The sequence below is a fragment of the Aegilops tauschii genome, unplaced genomic scaffold (genome assembly GCF_002575655.3).
Source record: "Aegilops tauschii subsp. strangulata cultivar AL8/78 unplaced genomic scaffold, Aet v6.0 ptg000836l_obj, whole genome shotgun sequence".
NCBI classification, from domain to species: domain Eukaryota; kingdom Viridiplantae; phylum Streptophyta; class Magnoliopsida; order Poales; family Poaceae; genus Aegilops; species Aegilops tauschii.
The window spans coordinates 52,501-54,126 of NW_027333062.1; positions in this window are offsets into that span (position 1 = coordinate 52,501).

Genomic DNA, 1,626 nt, shown 5'->3' on the forward strand with positions numbered 1-1,626 from the left:
GGACCCGTGAACGGGCTGTACGTGGACACGGGAAAAAAGTGGCCGACGCCCGTCGTGGACGGAACCGGACGCGCGCCATGGAAAACTGGGCAAAACCACGTACGAGGCACACACACGTACACGGACCCGTGAACGGGCGGTACGTGGACACGGGAAAAAAGTGGGCGACGCCCGTCGTGGACGGAACCGGACGCACGCCATGGAAAACTGGGCAAAAACACGTACGACGCACACACACGTACACGGACCCGTGAACGGGCTGCACGTGCACGGACCGTTACACGTACACGGACCCGTGAACGGGCGGTACGTGGACACGCACGTACACGGACACGTGAACGGGTACGAGAGGTCCGGGAGAAAAAAAGGCCCATACGCCATGGAAACCGGGTCAAAACTAGCTAATGATGGTCAAGAAACGGTGCCATGGCAGCGAAAACATGTCTCATGGCAGAAAAACGCTGCCACGGCGGCGTTTCAAAACAGTGTACCCCTCCTTCACAAACTGAAGGGCAGGGGTCCCAATGGGGGCTAAAACCCTCGGGTATAGTAGGGAGGAGGGGTCCTTCCTGGTGGGCGTACGGAACACGGTTGGTTTTTCTTAGGAAAAACACCCGTTTTCTCGTACGCCCATCCTTTCCCAACGTTGCCTCGGATGTCCCGTCGTTATGCCATCACGAAGGTGCTGGCCCGGTCCCATGTACGTCTCGTGAGAAATCCTGACCCTACAGCCGAACGTGGCTCGGGAAACAGGAAAGTACCCCGTTACGTACACGTTCCGACCGACGGTAAACAGTCGCAACGGTGTGCCTCGAATGTCGCCTCCGGAAAACCGTTGCCCCCCGGGGGCAACGTCATCGCTGTCCCGGTCCCCTGTACGTCTCAAGTGAAATTCTGACCCAACAGCCGAATGCGGCTCGGGAAACAGGAAAGTAGCCCGTTTCGTGCACGTTAAGACCGTCGGACAACGTTGCACCGACGTCCCGATTAAGTTGCCTTCGGAAAATCGTTGCATTCGTAACTTTATTGCTGCGGGTGTGACACACGCGTGATTTGGCCTTGCAGGACGCCTTCGTGCAAGTGATCCTCCCGTGCTCTGCACGGGCGGAGGCTTGGTTGGTTTGACCGCTTGTTGGCTACTAAGCGCATGAGTAGCTTTGGACCCGTGTCTGCCGGTAGATCCCCCGTTGTACTGCGGCCGACTACCGGCGCCGTGTCCCGTCCCTTGTGTGGCTTTGAATCGCTGGATTAACAGTGCTTGCGTGCTAGTACCCGACCTACGGGAAGTGGCGCTTCGGATAATTGTTGCCTCGCGGCGGACGCCCTTTGGGTGTGCCGCTGCGGCCAAATAGCGCTTGCGGCGTTGCCTCGTGGCGCTGGCACGTTACGTGCCCGCTGCTATCAAGGCATCCTCGCTCCCGCTTTTGGTATCGGATGCTGCTGACGATAAAGGGTCGTGGCCCTTTCGGTTGCCTCGACCCGACCCAAAGCTCTCTGAATTGAGAACAACCGGAACAGGAGTTGCCTCTACCTCTCCACAGTTACGTGGTAGGATATGCGACTCTCTGCGCCGATCCTCAAGGAGGATGAGCTATGCCGCTCAAGAGCGACAACCGGCTCGGCTGT